Source organism: Palaemon carinicauda, chromosome 17 (assembly GCF_036898095.1).
Source record: "Palaemon carinicauda isolate YSFRI2023 chromosome 17, ASM3689809v2, whole genome shotgun sequence".
Classification (NCBI taxonomy): Eukaryota; Metazoa; Arthropoda; class Malacostraca; order Decapoda; family Palaemonidae; genus Palaemon; species Palaemon carinicauda.
In genome coordinates this window covers 37,757,245-37,782,048 of record NC_090741.1, presented here as the reverse complement: position 1 = coordinate 37,782,048, position 24,804 = coordinate 37,757,245, and the positions used below count along the sequence as shown (strand labels likewise).

The window sequence follows — 24,804 nt, the reverse complement described above, 5'->3', positions numbered from 1 at the left end:
GGACATAGAGATGCATCTTCTTTCAGAGGGCAGATTCTCCAGGGACCCCACCTGTTGGTGGGCAACTCGTTCTTAGCGAGAAACGTAGGGTCCGGAAACAGGTTCAGTTCTCCCCCATCCAGGAACTGAACTCGGCCCTCCTCTCTCGAGAGGGCCACAATCTCACTAACTCTGGCCCCAGAAGCAAGGGCAAAAAGGAAGATCACTTTTTGAGTCAGGTCCTTCAACGCACATTCCTCATTATCTAGTAATGAGGCAAAATGAAGGACTTTGTCTAACGACCACGAAATAGGCTTTGGAGGAGCTGATGGTCTAAGCCTAGCACAGGCCTTTGGGATCTTATTAAACATCTCGTTAGCGAGGTCTACCTGGAAGGCATATAGAATGGGTCTTGTTAGAGCTGACTTACATGTAGAAATTGTGTTCGCCGCCAGCCCCTGTCCGTGGAGGTGAATGAAGAAGGATAGGCAGAACTCCGTAGAGATCTCGTGCGGGTTCTTATCTTTGACAAAGGCTACCCATTTCTTCCACGCAGATTCGTACTGCCTCCTAGTAGACTTACACTTGTATTCTTCCAGGAAGTCGATGCTATCTTTCGAGATTCCGAACCGTTTCTTCACCGCTAGGGAGAGAAAATCATGAGCTGCAGGGTTCGGGTTTTCTGTAATGAAGCGAAGACAGTCGACTTCTGGACTTGCTGGGACAGAACTGGGTCCGGGAGTGGTAGAAACCTCAGTCGTAGTTCCAGAGCTAGAGGGAACCATACACTGTTCGGCCACTTGTGGGCCACTATTGCTGCTACTCCCTTGAAGGATCTCAGTTTGTTGAGGACCCTCAACATCAGATTGTGAGGGGGAAACAGGTAGATCCTGGACCATCTGTTCCAATCGAGGGACATCGCATCTATTGCTTCTGCCGAGGGGTCCACGTATGGGGACACATATTTCGGCAGCTTCTTGTTGTCCTTCGTCGCGAAGAGGTCTATCTGCAGTTCTGGGACTTGTCTCAAGATGAAGGAGAATGATCCTGCGTCTAGGGACCATTCTGACTCTATCGGTGTAACCCTGGATAGAGCGTCCGCGGTCACATTCCGGACTCCTTGAAGGTGAACTGCTGACAGGTGCCACTTCTTCTTCTCCGCCAGTCGGAATATGGCTAACATTACCTGGTTGAGAGGTGGGGATCTCGATCCCCGCCGATTCAGACATTTCACAACCACCTCGCTGTCCAGTACCAACCTTACGTGGATCGAGTGACGTGGGGATACTTTCTTCAGGGTAAGAAGTACTGCCATAGCTTCTAGAAAGTTTATGTGAAAGGTCCCAAATAGCTTGGACCAGATCCCTTGCACTTTTTTCCGATGGGAGTGACCCCCCCACCCTACCTTTGAGGCGTCTGTGTGGATTGTCACTGACGGGGGGGGTGGCTGAAGAGGTAGAGACCTCTTTAGACGACTGGCTTGAGACCACGGTCTGAGAAGAGAACGTAGTCGAAGTGGGACCGGTCTCTTCAAGTCCCTTCGCTCTTTCGATGCAAAGGTTCTCCATACTCCCGCTGCATCTTTTAACTGTGCTCTTAGCACTGGGTCTGTTACTGATGCAAACTGAAGAGAGCCCAAAACCCTCTCTTGTTCGCGTCTTGATATCCTCTCGGAACCTAGAAGTCTCCTGACAGACCCCGCTATTTCCTTCCTCTTTGACATCGGGATGGAAAGACGGTGTGACACTAGATCCCAGTGAATTCCCAACCACTGGAACCTCTGAGCTGGAGAAAGACGAGACTTCTTTCTGTTGATCATGAAGCCTAGATATTTCAGGAACTGAATCACTTGTAGGGAAGATTGCAAGCATTCTGCTCTGGATGCTGCCCACACCAACCAATCGTCCAGGTAGGCTACTACCTGGAACCCTTTTAGGCGTAACTGTTTGAGAGCTGCGCTCGCAAGCTTCGTAAAGATCCTTGGGGCTATGTTTAGTCCGAAGGGCATCGCCCTGAAAGCGTAAAGTTTTTGTTGTAGCTTGAATCCTAGGTAGGGGGAGAGACGACGACTTATTGGAACGTGCCAATATGCGTCTGACAAATCGATGGAGACGGTATATGCCCTCTTGGGCAGTAAGGCCCTTATGTGTTGTAACGTTAACATCTTGAACTTGTGGTTCACTATGAACTTGTTGAGTGGTGACAAGTCCAGAATGACTCTGAGTTTCCCCGAGTCTTTCTTGGGAACACAAAACAGCCTCCCTTGGAACTTGATGGACTTTACCCTCCTGATCACCTTTTTCTCCAACAGATCTTGGATGTACTCCTCCAAAACGGGGGTGGAGTGTTGGAAAAATTGAGGGCACTGGGGCGGAGTACTGTACCAACTCCAACCCAGTCCATTTTTGAGAAGGCTGTGGGCCCAGGGATCGAAGGTCCAGCGATCCCGGAAATACTGAAGTCTCCCACCTACCGGCGACACTTCACTTTGACTGCCCTGCAGTCTTGCCTCCCTGGCCGCGACCACCTCTGAATCCTCGTCCCCTAGAGGGGCGTCTTGATGACCCTCTAGCTGCTCCTCTGGGTCTTGCACGAAACGTGGTCGACTGTCCCTCGAACACGGGATTGAATGCCGGGGAAGCTGATGACATGGCTTGGGGAACCCATTGGAAGGTGGTCGGGGTCTGGGCTACCAGTTGTGGAACCGGAGGCAAAGCTGGCTGCTGCTGCTGTTGTCTTTGCGGTTTGAAGGACTTGGCTGGACGGGAGGAAAACCTTGACTTCTTCGCCTTTCCTTTCGGCTGAGGGCCCTCATCCGGAGAAGACTTCCTCTTAAGGGACAGGCCCCACTTCAGGAGAAGATTGCGGTTCTCAGTGGCTGCCTTGTCCACGATCTCTTTGACCACGTCCTTGGGAAAGAGATCTTTACCCCAGATGCTGGATGAAATTAGCCTCTTGGGTTCATGCCTCACTGTGGCCGAGGCGAACACAAACTCCCTACAGGCCCTCCTTGCTTTAACAAAGCAATAGAGGTCCTTGGTTACTGTGGCCAGATGGATTTTGGCCATAACCATGAACATCTCTGGCATCTTGGGGTCGCTAGCCATCGTCTCCATGTTGGTCTGGAGAGACATCGAGGCTGCCAGGCGCTCCTTTGTGTCCAATTCCCTCCGTAGAAGGAATTCCGACAACTTGGGAAGGTTTTCGCCGAACTGCTGACCTGCAATGTCGGCGTCCAGCTTCCCAACCGAGAAAGTAAGGTGCACCTCCTTCCAGTCCTTATTGTCCATTGGCAATGCCAACGATAAAGGTTTACATTCCTCCAAAGACGGACACGGCTTGCCAGCTTCAACCGCCTTCATGACGGCCGCAAACCCCTTTTGCATAAAGGGGAAGGCCCTAGCCGGGGAGGATACAAAGGAGGGGTGCTTCTTACTCAAAGCGGCAACTTTTGAGTTTGAGAACCCCCTCTCCTTTAAAGCAGCTGTTAAAGTGGCTTGAGCCTTGGAGTGATCCAGGATAATCACCTCCTTTGGTTCCGTCTCCTCCTTCGAAGCCGGCTCCTTCTTCAAACGGACATAGCAGTCCGGGTAGGCCCCTCTACTGGGCCAGAATTCCACCTCCTCAAGGGGAACTGAGCCCAGTTTCTCCGACATGACGATCTTCCCAATCGTCATCGGCATGTGCTCGGCATATCTCCACGGGTTGGCATCCGAGCACAGAGGAAGGTCCTTAACGTTGAGCTTCTTTGGAGGTCCACGTGATGCTGTGATCTTCTGCATCTGGAGCTCCAAAGTAGCGGCCTTCTGATTATTCTCCCTCTGCATCTGTTGGATCATACCAACGATGGAAGAGAGAGCCTGTCCAAGCTCTGCTGGAAGAGCGGACGAGGTAGAGGGGATAGGTTCAGAGACCTGAACCGGCACGTCTGATGATACGGGAACCTCTTCCTCCACGGCAATAGGATCTCGATCCTCCTCCTCGCCCTCTGCGAGGAGATCCTGCTCCGCACGATCGGACAAGTCGGAAACCTTGTCGTCCAACTGGATGTCCTGCATGGCGTCAGCGACATCCTCCTCCACTGGAATCTGGATCAGAGGGATCTCCGGCCGAGGCTGGGGAACAACAGCATCAGGGGAAGCCTTGGGAAAAAGGTATGCCCTCATCTTCTCGTTAGGAAGATAAGGTCCAGTGGTGTTTTTCTGAAAACCCCTTACCCATAAGCGAAGCCTCTCCCTCGCTGCATCTCTTGACTCCGCCGACCTAGGGGATTCAAAAGCCTCTGATAGCAGGTTAGTACATACAGCACATACCTGCGGATCCCAGTAACGATGGTCATCATTGGAGGCTGCACAAGCCGCGTGCCTCCTACACGAGGCATGTCCGCAAAAGTTCTTACTGCGGACATTACAGAAGACACTATCACACTTCGGATGCTCCTCCTGTAAAAGAAGAAAAATTTCCATGAATATCAAGTGAATTTCAATTCACATGTAACAAATGAGTATTCAACAAGAATAAGGGAAAGACACCTACTTGTGAAACCCACACAAACACCTGTGGAAGCCCACCAGCCAAGTCACATAGTTAGTCTTTACTAGAATAACCAGAGAACATATTTCCAAAGGAAATTAGGTGTAGCTCACACCTAAGGTAAAATATTACCATTCCGGCCAGGGATAAAAGAATTATCTTTTATCCTTGTAAGGCGACACCAAGTGATTGTACCAGTAACACAAGTAAGATAGAAAAGACAGTGTTGTAACCTACTACATCATGAACTCCCTTGATTGAATATACCACCAAGAGAGGACTGATACAGTACCTGCGGGTGGTGTGCCAGCCGGCTATTGCCGGTCAGCACCCCCCCCCCCCCCGTTTTTCGAAAGGTAGATCTCAAGTACACAACATCAGATCACCCTTATTGGGGAGAACTCCAGATCCCATGCCTGAACCGGCCGGCAGTGGTTGCCGGACCGCAGCCACCCGGTTTGCACTGCGTTGCCAGCCATCATTCTTAGTGGCCGGCTGACTGGGCAGTGTCGCAGGCCGGCCGGCAGCAGTAAACAAACCCTGCCGGCTGGCCCCCCACACTAGGCAGCGCTCGGCTGCCGGCCCCACTTGTAGTGGCCGGCAGATGAGCAAGAGACCGGCCGGCAAAGGTATACACCCAACGCCGACCGACAGCAAGAGAACTGGAGAACACCCCTCCCCACCGACGGCCGGCCTGTAGGCCGGCAGACGGCAAGGACAACACATACTAAGACAATAGAATGAGTGCCGGGTTAAGAGACTATGAGTCTCTGAGCCCGGCACCCGAAAGAGTGCCGAAAGGAAGGGGAGACACTAAGTCAAGCTTCCTAACCGCTGCATACTGAATCTACAGACGGCAGCGATGGAGGGACCAAGAAAGGACCGGGCAGCACTCGAAGTAATGGTCTCTGCCGGTCGGCACACTCTGCCGGCCGACAGGAGACCACATCAGTTCCTCATCCCAACCTAGGCTAGGCAAGGATGCAGACGACTGACACAAGGAACGGAAAAAAGAAGGGAAGGACAGAGGGTCCTATCCAACCTTACCTTGGTTAAGGGTCATTCCCAACTAAGACAGTTCATCTCAGTTAGAGAAAGACCCGAGAGGGAGGCCGGCACTACTGGCTGCCTCCCATGAACCACGGCAAGGAAGGAATTGCCCTTCCAGAAAAGGGAACATATCCCGAGACCGGAACGGCAATAGGACAGTCTGATGAGTCACCGAGTAAAGGGATCACTACTGGAACCCAACAAGGTGGACCAAGGGGATAACCCTTAATGCCCGAGTCAATCAGCAAGGGAGACTCTGCCCCATGCCAGACAAACCGGGCTCAGACTAAACACTGTTGTACTGTCCCCCTCTGAACCAATTCAGTTGGAACGGGAAGGTACAGTACTACTCCAGCATAGATATATTTGAAGATTAATTCAAATAAACCACCAGAGTTAAGCCTAAGGCTTAAACAGAGGGAAAGGGTTTGCCCCTTCCCCGAAGAGAAGGGAGCAAACGGGGAACAGATAATATTATAATGACCTAAGACAACCTAGCCTAGGCACTAAGAGAATCGATTACCTAATTCACCGAAACTCACACCAATACTATCTTGGAAGGTACTCGAAAAGGACTTATATGTATAACGTTGCCTAACGCTTAAAGCAATAAATTCACATTTGGAAGACTAATTATCATGCAGGAAGTACATAGGCCAACAGCTAGCCTACGAAGACTAGTGTTGGCAGCCTTGGCAAAACTTCGCCAGGCACACTACTATCGCATCATAACAGAATTCCTAAATAAGCTAAGTAGCTAATATTTAAGCGCAAAGGGGCTGGGAACGTCGCTCTTGCTAACAAATAAATCCTATTCTAGCGAGCGACAGCATCCATGATGCCTCCAGCAGGCAACAGCTCTTGTATCAAAGATAACTCTTTTAATTACTTTAATTTTAACCAAGAGCCTACATTTATACATAAAAGAAATAGTACTCAACTTATCCGAGGCAGAAGAAGTTGGAGAAAGCATTATTAAGCGAGAAAATTCCAAGATTGGGTAGAAAACAGGGAAAACACACCGAGTCGTAGAGCTACGCAAAAAGGAATACAGATGGCGCCGTGAGCGGCGCAGGGCACGCTTTCGAAACGGGGAGGAGAGATGCCTTATGAACGGCTCCCCCCTTTCTTATCGCTTTCGTTTTCTTGCCATTTGACCCCTACGAAGTGTTAACTCTGTTCGGGGTATAGATTGCTATGAGGCGTGTCAAGAATACGTCCACTGATATTTACGATATCCCTAAGGTCTTTTTAGGGATACTCGCTCCAGGAGTTAGAATTCTGGGTACCTGAAGGTAAATTCTCTGGGAATATCGCCGTAGTTGTAATATACCCTAGGAAGCTGCCCTTAAGGAACTTCCATCAGGACGACATGGCTTGAGCCCAAAAAAGTATTTATATTATATACTCACCTATGATTGATAATATTCTTACTCGAATATTAACCTTTGATCTGTCTCCGAGACCAGCATGATCTCTCCACCAGGTGGGTAGTTCTTCAATGATCACTTCGAGATATTCCTCTTGTCCACCAGGACTTCCCTGCAAGGGGGGCAGGAAGCCAGTTCATCGTAGAATCTCTGGTAAGGACAATTACTAAAATTGTCATAGTCTCTACGGTCTCCAGACCATAGGAATATTACTCGAAGCCCTTGGCACTTGGATCAAGGGAAAAAATCCACGATACATTAATTCTCTGGTACACTTCCATCAGGACGACATGGCTTGAGCCCAAAAAACGGATTTTGAGCAAAGCGAAAAATCTATTTTTGGGTGAGATAGCCATGTCGTCCTGATGGACCCTCCCGTCTATTCTAGTTCAGCCTTTCCGGCCCCTCCCTGACCTACTGTATCGCGGAGATTGGTAGGAGCTGAGCTCAGGATGAGGACGGACGTGACGTCATTTAGCAATGGCGCCCGTTTGTTTACGTCTCGAGTACCAAAAGTAGCTACGGATGAGAGTAACTTTGGAACGGCTCCTCAGTTACTCAGCCACCTTTCCATATCGAAGTGTTAACTCTATATGGGGTGCAGATAGCTATGTGGCGTGTTAATACATGCGTCCGCTGTTGATATACGATATCCTAGAGGGAAACCTTTAGGGTACTCGCACCAGAAGTTAGAATTCTGTGATAACCTTTAGTTTAATTCTCTGGGAATATCCACTGTAGTTAAATATACCCTAGGAAGCTACTGAAGGAACCATCCATCAGGACGACATGGCTATCTCACCCAAAAATAGATTTTTTGCTTCGCTCAAAATCCGTTATATATATATATATATATATATATATATATATATATATATATATATATATATATATAGTGAACCCTCGTTTATCGCGGTAGATAGGTTCCAGACGCGGCCGCGATAGGTGAAAATCCGCGAAGTAGTGACACCATATTTACCTATTTATTCAACATGTATATTCAGACTTTTAAAACCTTCCCTTGTACGTAGTACTGTTAACAAACTACCCTTTAATGTACAGAACACTTAATGCATGTACTACAGTACCCTAAACTAAAACAGGCACAAATATTAAAGGTGATTTTATATCATGCGTTTCCTAAACACGCTAAAAAGCACGATAAAAAATGGCAACCAATGTTTTGTTTACATTTATCTCTGATCATAATGAAGAAACAAACTGGAGGTAGAGCTTTGCTTATTACCCAGACATATTTCCCATACTTTTCCCTTAGAACTACATCACATCTTCCTACTTTAGATATATATATATATATATATATATATATATATATATATATATATATATATATATGTGTGTGTGTATATATATATATATATATATATATATATATATATATATATATATATATATATATATATATATATATCACATATACATACCTACATATATACATACATACATATATACATAAATACATGCATACATATATATATATATATATATATATATATATATATATATATATATATATATATATTACTGTATATATATGGGTTATGGAAAAAATCCGCGAAGTGGTGAATCCGCGATGGTCGAACCGCGAAGTGGCGAGGGTTCACTGTGTATATATATATATATATATATATATATATATATATATATATATATATATATATATATATATATACACATATATATCTCTATCTATCTATCTATATACCAAGGCACTTCCCCCAATTTTGGGGGGTAGCCGACACCAACAATGAAACAAAACAAAAAGGGGACCTCTACTCTCTATGTTCCTTCAGCCTAATCAGGGACTCAACCAAGTTCAGCTGGTACTGCTAGGGTGCCACAGCCCAACCTCCCACATTTCCACCACAGATGAAGCTTCATAATGCTGACTCCCCTACTGCTGCTACCTCCGCGGTCATCTAAGGCCCCGGAGGAAGCAGCAGGGCCTACTGGAACTGCGTCACAATCGCTCGCCATTCATTCCTATTTCTAGCACGCTCTCTTGCCTCTCTCACATCTATCCTCCTATCACCCAGAGCTTTCTTCACACCATCCATCCACCCAAACCTCGGCCTTCCTCTTGTACTTCTCCCCTCAACTCTTGCATTCATCACCCTCTTTAGCAGACAACCATTTTCCATTCTCTCAACATGGCCAAACCACCTCAACACATTCATATCCACTCTAGCCGCTAACTCATTTCTTACACCCGTTCTCTCCCTCACCACTTCGTTCCTAACCCTATCTACTCGAGATACACCAGCCATACTCCTCAGACACTTCATCTCAAACACATTCAATTTCTGTCTCTCCATCACTTTCATTCCCCACGACTCCGATCCATACATCACAGTTGGTACAATCACTTTCTCATATAGAACTCTCTTTACATTCATGCCCAACCCTCTATTTTTTTACTACTCCCTTAACTGCCCCCAAAACTTTGCAACCTTCATTCACTCTCTGACGTACATCTGCTTCCACTCCACCATTTGCTGCAACAATAGACCCCAAGTACTTAAACTGATCCACCTCCTCAAGTAACTCTCCATTCAACATGACATTCAACCTTGCACCACCTTCCCTTCTCGTACATCTCATAACCTTACTCTTACCCACATTAACTCTCAACTTCCTTCTCTCACACACCCTTCCAAATTCTGTCACTAGTCGGTCAAGCTTCTCTTCTGTGTCTGCTACCAGTACAGTATCATCCGCAAACAACAACTGATTTACCTCCCATTCATGGTCATTCTCGCCTACCAGTTTTAATCCTCGTCCAAGCACTCGAGCATTCACCTCTCTCACCACTCCATCAACATACAAGTTAAACAACCACGGCGACATCACACATCCCTGTCTCAGCCCCACTCTCACCGGAAACCAATCACTCACTTCATTTCCTATTCTAACACATGCTTTACTACCTTTGTAGAAACTTTTCACTGCTTGCAACAACCTTCCACCAACTCCATATAACCTCATCACATCCCACATTGCTTCCCTATCAACTCTATCATATGCTTTCTCCAGATCCATAAACGCAACGTACACCTCCTTACCTTTTGCTAAATATTTCTCGCATATCTGCCTAACTGTAAAAATCTGATTCATACAACCCCTACCTCTTCTAAAACCACCCTGTACTTCCAAGATTGCATTCTCTGTTTTATCCTTAATCCTATTAATCAGTACTCTACCATACACTTTTCCAACTACACTCAACAAACTAATACCTCTTGAATTACAACACTCATGCACATCTCCCTTACCCTTATATAGTGGTACAATACATGCACAAACCCAATCTACTGGTACCATTGACAACACAAAACACATATTAAACAATCTCACCAACCATTCAAGTACAGTCACACCCCCTTCCTTCAACATCTCAGCTTTCACACCGTCCATACCAGATGCTTTTCCTACTCTCGTTTCATCTAGTGCTCTCCTCACTTCCTCTATTGTAATCTCTCTCTCATTCTCATCTCCCATCACTGGCACCTCAACACCTGGAACAGCAATAATCTCTGCCTCCCTATCATCCTCAACATTCAGCAAACTTTCAAAATATTCCGCCCACCTTTTCCTTGCCTCCTCTCCTTTTAACAACCTTCCATTTCCATCTTTCACTGTCTCTTCAATTTTTGCGCCAGCCTTCCTTACTCTCTTCACTTCTTTCCAAAACTTCTTCTTATTCTCTTCATATGACTGACCCAATCCCTGACCCCACCTCAGGTCAGCTGCCCTCTTTGCCTCATGTACCTTGCGCTTTACTTCCACCTTTTTCTCTCTATATTTTTCATATATATATATATATATATATATATATATATATATATATATATATATATATATATATATATATATATATATATATATATATATGTATGTATGTATGTATATGTATATGGAAGATGAAATATCATTGGAAAGAGAAATGATGAAAGAGGTAGAATCATTTAAGTACAGTATTTAGGAACAATGATCTCCAATACAGGGTCTTTAGAATTGGAGTTAAGTGAAAGATTGAAAAAAGCAAATCAGACAATGGCTAGGTTAAGTAAAATTTGGAAATCAAATCACCCAAAATTTCATGTAGAAATCAGACTATATATCAGTTTAGTGAGATCGGTATTACTCTATGAATATGAGTCATGGTATGACAATGAAACAATTTCCAATAGATTTGGTAGATTTGATAATAAAGCCCTCGGAGGGATATTGGGAGTTTAAATGGCAGGACAGGATTAGAAATGAAATTATAAGAGATATTACTCGAGTACCATATGTGAATGAGATCATGATGAAGGGTAGATAGAGATGGTTTGGACATGCTCTTCGCACTCCCCAAGAGAGATTAGTTACCAAACTTTCCACAAGGTACTAGAAAAATTGGAAGACCCGTGACTACATGGCTTAAGACTATGAAACGCGAAGTAGGAAATGATGAATGGAGAAGTATTGAATTAAAAGCTCAAGATACTGACGACTGCCGAAATCTAAACGAGGCCCTTTTGCGTCAATAGGCGTAGGAGGATATATATATATATATATATATATATATATATATATATATATATATATATATATATATATATATATATATATATACATATATATATATATATATATATATATATATATATATATATATATATATATATATATATATACACATACATACATACATACATACATACATACACACACGCATTTAATGTGCCATTTTCCCTGTGGACTGTTTGACCCCAACTTTCCTGTTTCAAAAGGGAGAAGAAGAAGTATTTGTTATTGTTGTGAATCTTGTGATTCAGTAACTCTGTAGCCGGACAAAATTGCCAAACATTGGTTTCCCTCTTCGCCATAAGAAAAATAAATAAGGTATCTGCATGGGGGATGATTTTCATTTCTTTTGTGAGTTCTAAAACTGCTTTTCGGTTGTGATTTGATAACTAAAAATAGAGTTTAGGCGTAGTTGAGTGTGCTCCGATTAGAGGTAACTCGAATGCTTTTTTTTTATGAAATGAAATTACCTTAAAGTTTTTGCCATATATGTATGTGACGTGTATATATTTTAAGGAGTCTTTGTATATCAGCTGCAGTTCTCCCAGCGAGCCCAGATAATGGACACCAACTAACCTAAACTTCACCACCCAACCTAAGCTACAAGACGTGTCCTTACCTACATACCTAACAGGGTGGCTAATGGGCTCCTAACATTGCCGTATTCATAGTCTGCCATCATCATACATACAGGTGGCCGGTATCATACAAACAACCCTATTTTGGTAAATATATGATACTTTAATTTCTAGCCAAATACATGAACCATATATGGTTCTTACTCGTTTTCTTGGGTTTTATGTATTTCTGTCCATGATTATTGGGGCAAACCACCCGTTCATGAATTTTTGGACCCCATTACATAAAGACTAATATGGGGGACACCAGGTGGCAATGTCATAAATGAGTGATATGCAGCAATAATAATGATCAGAAATGCAAAATAAGCACTAGAAAACCATTCGGAAAAACATGTGGTTCATATAATTGGCTGAAAACAGGCCAAACATGATTATTTAACACTTATGAGATTTGTAAAAGGGTAAGAACCTAACAAACCCACCTAACCTAACCTAAGATCAGATTTGACCTGGAACAACTATACTCAGCTTCGAGCTTTTGCTCCCTGGTTCCTGGTTCCTTATTGCTCACTCCGCAAAATAAGTTTGCAGGCACTCTATCTCTTTATAGATAGGTGCAAAGCTCCTAAGCTTATTCTTATTATAGTTATTAAGTTTATATCACCTGTGCCTTAAATAAATTAATATCATAATGAGGTTCTCAATCTTTACTTTTATTCCCTTCTACCTTGAAATTAGATAGGATAACACCTTGCTATCATCAGTTTTGGCAACCTATTGTGGTAATCAGTTTGGACTTCTTAAACTCTTCTTTTATATGCATTGCCCTACCTATAAATGCAGCCAGATCCCTGCTAGGATTTTTCAGCGTACCTAAACTTATTTCTACATTCTTTAGCTGTCCTAATTTAGGGCATAAAAATAAATGTTCGGTAGTGTCTTCTTCCTCTTTGCACAAGTCACACAAATTATCATCATATTTTCCCCTGAAATTTGCTTTTAAGTTGAACATATTTAATCTTGCTTTCATCACAAGGGATGCCTTATCCAGATTCATTTCTCTGATATAAGGCAGTGGGCCATTTCATTTAATAAATCTTAATTTTTTCAACTGAAGAGGAGTACAATTTAACCATAAAAGAAACCCTTTCTGGTACAACTCAGGAACATAAATGGTGGTCTACCCTTAAATCTGCACTCTTTGGTGTAGATGCAACAGTTCCTCCTTTACTTAAACCAGATGGCTCTGTCATTCACTGTCCAAAGGAAAAGGCAACCCTTTTGTCTGATGTGTTTGACAATAAACAGAGTAATTAGAAACTTGATCTTCCTCATTCTTGTTTTCCTGAGGTTAAACTAACTAGTTTAGCTTTTCGATCTCGTGAGATTAAAGCTCTGTTGATGGACCTCGATGCTTATGGAGGTGTAGACCCAAATGGTATTTTTCCTTTGTTTTTTATAAAGACAGCAGATTTCTTAGCTTCAAAGTTATCTGTTATTTTGCGCAAGTTAGCAAGAAGAGGAGCTTTTAGCACTTGTTGGGGAATTGGTAATGTTACTCCTCTATGTAGCCTAGATGTGTTTGTGGTAGCTCAAGTCCCACTGATTACCGCCCAATTTCCATAACTCCCATATTATCTAAAATTTTTGAACGTCTTTTGACAAAACATCTTAATAGGTTTGCTGAAGGTAATCATCTACTCCCTAGTTTGCAATTTCGTTTTTGTAAAGGCCTTGGAGCATGTGATGCCCTTCTTACAATCTCCCATGCTGTACAGATATCCCTTGATTGTGGTCAGGAATTTCGTATGAATGGCCTTGATTTTAGTGCTGCCTTTGACCGTGTTAATCATGAGGCCCTTGTTTTCAAACTGAAACAGTTGGGAGTGGGTGGGTCGTTTCTTAGCATTATTATTGATTTTTTTAAATATTAAACTTAGCCGGTGAATATATAATAGCTGACGTCTCGGACGGCTCGACAGAAACACAAAAACTCGCGAGCGATCGCCATGAAGGTTGCGGGTGTGCCCACCAGCACCGACTATCGGCCAGATACCGCATATACATGTAAACAGCTCCAGTTCTTCTCTGTCGGTCTTGTCGACAAGTTGATTCCGTTAGGCTACTCGCTGTTGACCTGGAGTTTTTCGTCATTCTTGGTGAAGTACTTCTTTTTGGTTTTGAGCTTTCGCTGTGCAGGTGTTTTTATCTTCAATTAAAACTCTTGAACCCTTTTTTGGATAGCATTTATTGTTGATGACTTTGGATTGTTTTTGGATTTTCTTTGACTTTTCAAAATGGCTGACCCTTCTCCGATTCCTAAATTTCGTAAATGTAATGCTAGGGATTGTAACAAACGTCTTCCAAAGGCCTCTCTCGACCCACATACCGTGTGTTCTAATTGCCGGGGTAAAACCTGCCAATTAGGAGATGGGTGTGATGAGTGCGTGGTACTTTCGGAATTCGACTGGCTAGAGTTTGATAAGTATTCTCGTAAGCTTGAGAGAGATAGGGTGAGGAGAAGTTCCTCTAGATCATTAGATTTTTCCTCCTCCCATGCCCCTGAATCTAATCCTTCCCCTGTAGTAGTTGTGCCTGAACCTTCTACTAGTACTCATGAACCATCCATGCGGGATATGTTGCTTGCCATTCAAGCGTTGGGCGAGAGAGTTGAGTCTTTGGCAACGGACTGTAATCAACTCATGGCGGATGTGAAAGTGTTAAAGTGTCAGAGTGCCACATTAGAAAATCGTGGGGATAAAGTGATTAGTGCGCAAAGTGTTTTTAGTGTTGCGACCGAGGGTTCGTCTGTTCGTGCTTGTCGTTCTCCTAGTCCGAGACCTCTTGCAAGCTCCCATGCACCAGGGAGAAGTAATGTCGTAGGACTTATGGGGACGAGAGGCTCTAACCAACGAACAGACGTTCCCTCTATGGTTTCGGGCGTGTCTCGTCAAGACCGCCCCTACCATAAGACGAGCGAGGCGGTTTTCTCCTCGTCATCCGAAGGCTTCTCGCGAAAGAAACCTTGGAGCAAAGTTTCTAGACCCTTAAAGCGGAAGTCAGTCCCTTCAGGACAGGTCCGGCGTCCTGGCTGTAGCCATTGGGACAGCTCTGACCCTGTGCAGTCATCGGAAGACTGCTCGCCGCCTAAACGAAAGCGTAACACGGGCTCCGAGAGTCTCAGTAAAGGCAATGTTTTGCCGTCACAGACGTTACCATCGTCTCAGCCCGTACCGACTCCCGTTGATCCTAAATGGGTTGTCCTGCAGGATATGCAGAATAAGCTTGCCTCCCTTATGGAGGAGTATACCGTTGAGCAGGTTCACGATGATCCTCGCCGTTACGCTGATCGAGATCCTGGCCGTCAGCCGCCCAAACGAGCCTTTACTCGTCCTGTTGACGTTACAAAGTCACATCAGTCACGTGACTTGGAGCCTCACTCGATGCAGTCCCGTGTTGACTTTCAGCCGCTTGTTGACGTTCAGCCGCTGCCGCATGCTCGTGTTGACGTTCAGGACGTTCGCCAACCAGCTCAGTTGCCTTGTTTTGACGTTGAGCGTCAAGCACCGCAGTCAAGGGTTGTTTTGACTGCTCAATCTAGGCAGTCAAGGCAGTCTCGACTTGACGTCGAGCGTCCTCCCGCTCCTGTTGTTGTTGCTGGTCAGTCCTTTAAGCAGTTACATGACGTAGCATCCTTGACTGCTACTGATGCTCCTTTGCGTGTGGACTTTGCTTGTCAAGCATTGCCACCACGACAGGTCTCTCCCTTGCTTGAGACTCATCAATTGTCGGACGAGGTTCCTTCAGATGAGGATGTTGCTGATCCTCTGCCTACTGATAATCCTTTGGATGTTTTATCAGACGTGGAAGAACCTAAGGCTGCGCAACCTTCTATGGATTTTAAGAAAATCATGATGGTTTTTAAGGATCTTTTCCCTGATCATTTTGTTACTGCTGCTCCTCGTTCGCCTCCATCTGAGTTTGCGCTAGGCTTAGCTGCTGCCAAGCCTTCCTTTACTAAGCTAGTGCTTTCTCGCTCTTCTAAGAAGGCTTTACGTCTTCTAGGCGACTGGTTGGTTACCAGGAGGAGTTTGGGGAAGACGGCCTTTGCCTTCCCTCCTTTTAAACTTGCTTCTAGAGCGAGCGTCTGGTATGACACGGGAGAAGTTCTCGGCTTGGGAGTCCCTGCCTCTGCCCATGGTGACTTCTCAAGCCTCGTAGACTCTCCCCGTCGCCTGGCCATGAGACGCTCTAAAATTTGTTGGTCCTCCTCGGACCTTGACCATCTCCTTAAAGGGGTTTTCAGGGCCTTCGAAGTTTTTAACTTTTTAGATTGGTCTCTAGGAGCATTAAGCAGGAAGATCTCGTCTGCCGACCAGGATGTGTCCTTGCTTATTATGTCTTGTATGGACAAAGCCATCCGCGATGGCTCCAATGAGCTCGCCTCCACCTTTACGTCTGGAGTCCTGAAGAAGAGGGAAACCCTTTGCTCTTTCCTTTCAGCAGAAGTTACTCCCTGTCAAAGATCGGAACTTCTCTTTGCTCCCTTATCGGCTGCCTTGTTTCCTCAACAGCTGATCAAGGACATTGCTGCTTCGCTTGTACAGAAGGATACTCATGACCTGATGGCTTCTTCTGCTCGCAAGGGAGCGCCTTCTTCATCCTTTGTTGTGAGACCCAGAATCGAGACTCCTGCGTCTAGGTTTATCCCGCCCTTTCGTGGCAGAGCTCCCAGCAGGGGAGGCGCTCGTGCCGACGGAAAGAGAGGCAAGAGGAGAGGATCCAAGTCCTCACGTGGCAGAGTCTGACTGCCCACGTCCTCAGACAGCGGTAGGGGCCAGACTGAACAACTTCTGGCAGGCCTGGGAGAAGAGGGGTGCAGACCAAGAGTCTGTGTTGTTGCTCAAGGAGGGGTACAAAATACCTTTTGTACGCATACCTCCTCTAGTAACAGTTTTTTTAGACCTCTCTCCCAGGTATCGAGAGGAGTCAAAGAGACAAGCTCTACATCACCAGGTGTCTCTGTTGCTAGAGAAGGGAGCGGTGGTGAAAGTCTCGGACCTTCAATCACCGGGATTTTACAACCGTCTCTTCCTAGTCCCAAAGCATACGGGAGGTTGGAGGCCAGTGCTGGACGTCAGTGCACTCAACGTTTTTGTTACGAAAACAAAATTTACGATGGAGACCACGAAGTCCGTCCTAGCAGCGGTCAGAGAGGGAGACTGGATGGTCTCTCTCGACCTGCAGGATGCGTACTTCCACATTCCTATACACCCAGATTCTCAACCGTATCTGAGGTTTGTTTACAGGAATGTGGTGTACCAGTTTCGAGCACTGTGCTTCGGCCTCCGCCCGGCTCCTCTCGTGTTTACGAGGCTCATGAGGAATGTGGCAAAATTCCTTCATTTATCGGGAATTCGAGCCTCCCTGTACTTGGACGACTGGCTTCTCAGAGCATCGTCCAGTCATCGCTGTCTGCAGGACCTTCACTGGACGTTGGGTCTGGCAAAGGAGTTGGGACTGTTGGTAAACTTAGAAAAGTCTCAACTGGTTCCATCCCAGACGATTCTCTATTTGGGGATGGAGATTCGCAGTCTAGTTTTTCGGGCTTTTCCGTCTGCCACCCGAATAGAGCAAGCCCTGCTCAAAGTTCGACTCATGCTGAAAAAAGACCGTTGTTCAGTAAGAAGTTGGATGAGCCTCGTGGGGACTCTGTCATCCCTGGAGCAGTTTGTCTCGCTAGGGAGACTTCACCTTCGCCCTCTCCAGTTCCATCTAGACTCTCACTGGAACAAGAGCAAGACTTTAGAAGCTGTATCAATCCCGGTCTCCGAGCCAGTAAAAGCATGCCTGAACTGGTGGAACAGCAATATAAGTCTGAGAGAGGGTCTGTCCCTGGCAGTCAAGAACCCAAACCACGTGTTGTTCTCAGACGCGTCGGATTTGGGTTGGGGTGCGACTCTGGACGGTCGGGAATGTTCGGGTCTTTGGACGTCGGTTCAGAAGAGCATGCACTTCAACGGCAAGGAGCTATTAGCGGTCCACTTGGCCTTGATGAGTTTCGAGAGCATTCTTCGAAACAAAGTGGTAGAGGTCAATTCAGACAACACCACAGCTTTGGCGTACATCTCCAAGCAAGGAGGCACTCACTCCCACTCACTGTTCGTCATCGCAAGGGACCTCCTCATCTGGTCAAAAAGTCGAGGCATCTCCCTGTTGACAAGATTCATCCAGGGGGACTTGAACGTCTTGGCAGACTGTCTCAGTCGGAGAGGTCAGGTGATCCCCACGGAATGGACCCTCCACAAGGACGTGTGCAAGAGTCTTTGGGCGACTTGGGGTCAACCCTCCATAGACCTCTTTGCCACCTCGTTGACCAAAAGGCTCCCGACCTATTGCTCGCCAGTCCCAGATCCAGAGGCGACCCACATAGACGCGTTTCTACTGGACTGGTCTCACCTGGACGTGTACGCATTCCCACCGTTCAAGATCGTCAACAAGGTACTGCAGAAGTTCGCCTCTCACGAAGGGACAAGGTTGACGTTGGTTGCTCCCCTCTGGCCCGCGAGAGAGTGGTTCACAGAGGTACTTCAATGGCTGGTAGACGTTCCAAGGAGTCTTCCTCTAAGGATAGATCTCTTACGGCAGCCCCACGTAAGGAGTCTTCATCAAAGCCTCCCCGCGCTTTGTCTGACTGCCTTCAGACTATCGAAAGACTCTCAAGAGCTCGAGGCTTTTCGAAGGAGGCAGCCAGAGCGATTGCGAGAGCTGGGAGAGCTTCTACCATCAAAGTATACCAGTCGAAGTGGGAAGTCTTTAGAGACTGGTGCAAGTCAGCATCTATTTCCTCTTCCAGTACCTCTGTAGCCCAAATCGCAGACTTTCTCCTACATCTGAGAAATGTTCGCTCCCTCTCAGCGCCCACTATTAAGGGCTACAGGAGCATGTTGGCGTCTGTATTTAGACATAGAGGCTTAGATCTTTCCATTAATAAAGATCTCCAAGATCTCCTTAAGTCTTTTGAGACCTCTAAGGAGCGTTGTATGGCAACTCCTGGATGGAACTTAGACGTGGTCCTAAGGTTCCTAATGTCCGACAGGTTTGAGCCATTACATTCAGCCTCCCTGAAGGATCTCACCCTCAAGACACTTTTCTTAGTGTGCTTGGCTTCGGCTAAAAGGGTCAGTGTGATCCATGCCTTCAGTAGGAACATCGGCTTTTCCACAGATAAAGCCACATGTTCACTTCAGCTTGGTTTCTTGGCCAAAAATGAACTGCCTTCTCGTCCTTGGCCTAAGTCATTTGATATACCTTGCCTGTCAGAGATCGTAGGCAACGAGCTTGAAAGAGTACTGTGTCCAGTTAGAGCTCTTAAGTTTTATTTAGCTCGTACCAAATCCTTACGAGGTGGATCTGAGGCCTTGTGGTGCTCAGTTAAGAAGCCATCATTGCCTATGTCAAAGAATGCTTTGTCATATTTTATTAGATTTTTAATCCGAGAGGCTCATTCTCACTTGAGTGAAAAAGACCGTTGCTTGCTTAAGGTTAAGACGCACGAAGTAAGAGCTATAGCAACTTCCGTGGCCTTTAAGCAAAACAGATCTCTGCGAAGTATTATGGACGCGACCTTTTGGAGAAGCAAGTCGGTATTCGCGTCATTTTACTTAAAAGATGTCCAGACTCTTTATGAGGACTGCTACACACTGGGTCCATTCGTTGCAGCGAGTGCAGTAGTGGGTGAGGGTTCTACCACTACATTCCCTTAATTCCAATATCCTTTTAATCTATCTCTTGAAATGTTTTTAATCTTGTTTTGGGTTGTACGGAAGGCTAAGAAGCCTTTCGCATCCTGGTTGATTTGGCGGGTGGTCAAATGTCATTTCTTGAGAGCGCCCAGATTAAGGGTTTTGAGGAGGTCCTGTTGTATGGGTTGTCGCCCTGGATACTTCAGCTCCTGGGAGTCTTTCAGCATCCTGAGAGGATGGCTGGGCTTCGTGAGGAAAGCGGGCTAACAAGGCAGAGTAATCGTCAGGGTCAGCTTCCTTACCAGGTACCTATATTTATTTGGGTTTTGTTATGATATAACTGTCAAAAACTCTAAGCATATACGCCTATATTGTATTAATACTGGTCTCTACCCACCACCATGGGTGGGAATCAGCTATTATATATTCACCGGCTAAGTTTAATATTTAAAAATGATATTTTGATTATAAAATAAATTTTTGAATATACTTACCCGGTGAATATATAAATTAAAGGCCCCCCCTTCCTCCCCGATAGAGACCCAGCGGAATGAGAAGAACTGGAGCTGTTTACATGTATATGCGGTATCTGGCCGATAGTCGGCGCTGGTGGGCACACCCGCAACCTTCATGGCGATCGCTCGCGAGTTTTTGTGTTTCTGTCGAGCTGTCCGAGACGTCAGCTATTATATATTCACCGGGTAAGTATATTCAAAAATTTATTTTATAATCAAAATATCATTTTAAGTAATAGATCTCAAAGAGTTGTTGTTCACGGGCACCATAGTGAGTATAGGAATGTGATATCCGGTGTTCCACAGGGTAGTGTTCTTGGCCCATTACTTTTCATACTATATACACATGACATGTGGTTTGGCCTAGAAAACAAGCTTGTTGCATATGCAGATGATGCTACTCTCTTTGCATCAATTCCATCCCCTGAATGTAGATCTGGGGTTGGTGAATCCCTTAATAGAGATTTAGCTAAAATTAGAGCATGGTGCAAATTATGGGGTATGAAGTTAAATTCTAACAAAACTCAAAGTATGATTGTAAGTAGGTCAAGGACGGTGGCTCCTCAACATCCGGATCTCAGTTTGTTCCGTAACCGAAATACAAACCATGCTATTTACATTGGGTTTACCTTTTAGCGTAGCTGAAATGACGCACCAATAGTTTTTAACGAGGGTTAATTACCCCCGCGCTAGTTAGCGGGGGTAGGGGAAGGGATAGCTTGCTACCCCTCCCCCCACACATTGGTGATTTGCTTCACTTCACTTTTGGCTCCGGCGATGAACAGACGTGTCTGACCATCGTCCTCGTTGACAGCCTTTAATCTTTTTCTGCTTTTTCTTTCAGTTTGTGTGTGTGTGTTAGAAGTTGACCACCTTTATTATTACTATGCGTACGTGCCCTGGAATTGCCGGCCGCCCTTGTGGTACTTTTATGTCGGCCGTGGGCACTGATCCTCACACCCTTTGCCCGCAGTGTCGAGGCCGACGGTGTGATCAGGAAAATAAGTGTAGTGAGTGCAGGGAGTGGTCTGCCTCCCAGTGGGAGAGGTTTGGCCGCCGGCGTAAGAAGTCCAAGAGAGACCGTTCTCCTTCCGGGGTTGCCTTGAAGGAGGAAGGTTTTCGGGACTCTTCTTTCGTCGCCCAAACCTCCTCCGAAGCTCCCCCTCGTTCGGCTCCTAAGGAGAGTCGGCCGAGTGGGAGCGCAGGCCCTAGTTCTGTTTCCCGACCTTGGGTTGGGGGAGAGGGCGTCGCCTCCCATAGCGGGGCGGTTCCTCCTCCTCCCCCGGGGGAGGTTATTGATGAATCTTTGTCTAACGATGATCTTTTTCAGATTTGGGCTTCCCTGGGGCTTAAGGGCCTGCCCTCCAGGGTTGCCCTGATTGACCTTGTCCAGTTGGGGGCTGCCGTTAAGCAGTCGCCGGTGATAGCAGAGGTAGATCCTCTGTCTATCGTCGACGTCGTGGTGGCAGAGGCTTCCGACGGGGCGGGTCAATCCTCTGCAGGTGCAGTTGTGGATGTTGGTGCTGACGGCTCTCCTCCCCCTTCCGTACATCCTTCGAAGGGGGAAGGGAGTCCTACGGGCTCTTCTGCTGTCCAGCTTCCCTCTAAGGGGAGTGCTTTGACTGAGACTCCCCTTCGGAGGACTGATGGTCCTGACGATCTTCCTCGTGGCCGTCTTCGCCGTAAGGCTCACCGTCCGTTGCGTCGCAAGGGCCTCCCGTCTCCTTATAAGGGTGCTAAGAGGTGCCTTTTTGGATCTTCTCCTTCTTCCTCCGAAGGGGACTCTCCTCGCCGTAAACAGCCTGCAGCTCCAGCTTCCTTAGACCTCTCTGGGGATCGGTCTCCTACGCCTTCCAGACCTTCAATTTCTGGGGCAGATGTTCAGCAACCTGACCTCGTCACCCGACGGGCAACGGTCCCTTCAGGGCTAAGGGATTCTTCCCTTACGCGTGCAGTGTTAGTGCACAGGCGCTCTCCTGCTCGTCAGCGCTCTCCTGTTCGTCAGCGCTCTCCTGTTCGTCAGCGATCTCCTGTTCGCCAGCGCTCTCCTGATGATTGCCCCTCTTCTCGCCAGCGCTCTCCTGAGGACATCCTTCAACCTGTTGTTCCTGAGGAGCGCCCAGCGTGCCAGCGTTCCCCTGCACGGCCTTCTGCAGTGTTAGCGCACAGGCGCTCTCCTGTTCGTCAGCGCTCTTCTGAGGACCATCGCCCCTCTGCTCGCCAGCGCTCCCCTGTGGTCTCCGAATATCCTGCAGTTCCTGTTGTGCGCCCTGCGCTCCATCAGTCTTCTGAGCGCCCTCGCGATCCTCAGCTTGTTCCTGCACAACATCGCTCGCGTTCTCCAGCGCGTGTTTCTAAAACACACGTTCGCCCACGCGCTTCCTGTTCCTGTTCTTGTTCATGAACGTTCGCCTTTGCGCCCCGCGACGACTGTTCCCTCACAGGATTCCACGCGTCGCCCTCTTGCTCGCCAGCGATCACAGACGATTCAACAATCGCCTGCGCGTCAGCGTTCTCCTACGTATCAGCGATCACCTGAACATCGGCGATCTCCAGACCGCCCGCGTGACCTATCGCCTGCGCGCAAGCGTTCTCCAATGCGCCGTCGCCCAGAAGATCTAGAAGGACATGGGTCGCCCTCTGTTAGCTCGCCCTCGCGTGGTCGTTCGCCTGCACGATCTACGCGCTATCGCTCGCCAACACGCCATCGCTCGCCTGCGCGCCAGCGTTCACCAGCGCACCACCGATCGCCTGCTCGCAATCGCTCTCCCATGCGCTACAGGTCTCCTGACCAACGTCGCCAGCGATCTTCGGAGCGTTCTCGCTCGCCCGCGCGACAACGCGTTCCCTCGCCGACGCGCCAACGCATTCGTTCACTTGTACGCCCTCGCGCCCACTCGCCTGCGCGACCGCTCGTCTGCGCGCCCGCGCGAGCGCTTGCTTGCGCGACCGCTCGCTTGCGCGCCCACGCGACCACCGTTCGCGCCAAATTTCGCAGCCCGTGACAGCAGCCGGAACGCATGTCACCAGACCGCGCTCAGGATCGCCTCCACCAAAGCGCAGGACCCTTGTGCAGGACAGGGAAGACACTTCAGAGAGGTCAGTGCGTCTTTCTTCCCCTTTTCCTTTTCAGGCAGGTCCAGTGGTGTCCACTCCGAAGGATCGCCCGATCCCCTTCCCTCTAGCGGGGATTTCGGACTCTGTGTACGTGGAGCGACAGACTTGGTTTGGTCCTCTGATGCGGGCGTTAGTGAGGGTTATGAAGCCAGCACTCGCCGATCAGGGGAACAAGCCAACTACTGCCTTACCTCCGCTGAAGAGAAAGAGAGGAGTGGACTTCGTGGTGACTTCCCCCAAGGAGAAGTTGGTTCCTAAGAGCTCTGTCGGGAAGGCCCCATCCCCTTCGCAGGCGTTTTCTCCTTCTCCCGTGGACGAGGCTTTTCCGTCCTCGGGTGAGTCCAGTGAGGTGATAGTCTCCCCCTCGGCACCAAGGGGGGAGCCTTCTCTTCATGGAGGAGAATCGTCTCGCGCGGAAGGGGCTCTCCGAACCTCTTTGTTGGGATCCTGTATCCCTCCCAGGAGGGAACCCAAGGACTCCAAGACCATCCCGAAATTGTCTTCAAGGATTCGCCAGGAACCCGCTGCTCCCCGGGAGAACGTCCACGCTTCGCCCCAGGAAGAGATTCCGGGGACGGGAGACTTAGCTGCCAGCCCGCAAGGAGGAGACCAGCAGGAATCTGAACATGCCTTCTGGCAGGTCCTGAGCCTGATGAGGCAACTCAACGGATTCATGGATCCCGTGATCGCCCCCGAGAAGGCAAGGACACGGTCCTGGACCAAGTGTTCGATGTTCAGAAGGCCCCTAAGACCAGTGCGGCTCTGCCCTGGTCTCGGGGATTGAAGAGTGCCAGAGCCAGGGCCAATGCCCAGCTCGCAATTCTTGCCGCCTCCAGTCGTTCCTCTGCCGGGAACAAACTCATCCCACCTCCTCGTCTCCAGCAGAGGAGGTATTTTGAGATCTTGGGTGAGTCTAGTCTCGCTCTTCCTCTCCATCACTCCATAGAAGAGCTGGCTAAGGGAGTTCCCCTCGAGAAGCTCTCCGCCCGGCAGGTGTCGTTCTCGGCGTCGGAGATCCTGAGCCATGAGAAGGTCGCGAAGTGCGCCATACAGGCCACTTCGTGGCTGGATATATGGCTAGGAACTCTGGGCATCCTATTGCGCTCCGAGGACTTGTCTAAGGAGACCAATAGGAAGGCCCTGGGGACCTTCTTACTCTCAGCCACCCGCTCCATCGAGTTCCTGGCGCACCAGGTCACCACCCTGTGGGCCAACTCGGTGTTGAAGCGGCGCAATGCGGTGACCGAGAGGTTCCACCCGAAGG

The 24,804-nt window shown here is 47.5% G+C and overlaps 2 protein-coding genes across 4 annotated transcripts in view; both read left to right on the top strand.

Annotated features, from left to right (window-relative positions):
- Positions 1-24,804, top strand: part of LOC137656682 (zinc finger protein 91-like) — a 430,152-nt gene that overhangs the window by 385,256 nt on the left and 20,092 nt on the right. The window contains exon 1 of one of the 3 annotated variants that reach the window (XM_068390875.1): positions 11,794-11,900. The exons of 1 other annotated variant lie outside the window; for it this stretch is intronic. The gene's annotated coding sequence lies outside the window, so the exon portion shown is untranslated. Of the gene's footprint in view, positions 1-11,793; positions 11,934-24,804 lie in introns of those variants that run through there. One more of the 3 variants, XM_068390876.1, reaches the window with a different exon arrangement.
- LOC137656309 (splicing factor 3B subunit 3-like) overlaps positions 1-24,804 on the top strand; it is a 158,904-nt gene that overhangs the window by 119,713 nt on the left and 14,387 nt on the right. The gene's annotated exons all lie outside the window — the stretch shown is intronic.